Consider the following 573-nt stretch of genomic DNA (forward strand, 5'->3'; position numbering starts at 1 on the left):
GTTAAGTTCTGGTAAAGAATAGGGTTTCAAAAATTTTATGTCGAACTAAACTCAGTTGGGTGGATGAGCTCGGGATATAGCTTTGCTCTCCAGCAGCACCACAAAACCGTATAGTAACAAGTCAAACTGCAATGAATGAATAATTAATACACGTGCTGTCGCTACAACCGGCCGAAGAATTTCCTGATCCTCCAGTAGCTGTGCAAATTTGCTGATGGCAGTAAAGTCGAAGAAACTAAATTAAATAGATATCTGTTTTATTCGTTATACTTACAAACTCCATTCACAATAAAAATTAAGATGCAGGTTTACTGTTCAGAAAACACTTCTAAACGTGAGGCGGACGTCCGGAACGGCGGCAATAACCGTAGACAGGTTGAAGCAGCCGTAAAGCTTCCCTCTTGCGCTTCTTGGAGATTTCTGTGGTAGTTTTGCGTACCTGAATACTTTTCAGAATTACATGACGTTATTTTAATACTCTTAAATGAAAAAAAAACGAAATGATGAAATAGCAATAAGAAAGCAAAGGTCATTTAAGCGGTGACTCATCCTTTCAGTGTAGAGCTGTAAAGG

This window comes from Protopterus annectens, chromosome 7.part0 (assembly GCF_019279795.1).
Source record: "Protopterus annectens isolate FY-2018-M chromosome 7.part0, PAN1.0, whole genome shotgun sequence".
Lineage (NCBI taxonomy): Eukaryota > Metazoa > Chordata > Ceratodontiformes > Protopteridae > Protopterus > Protopterus annectens.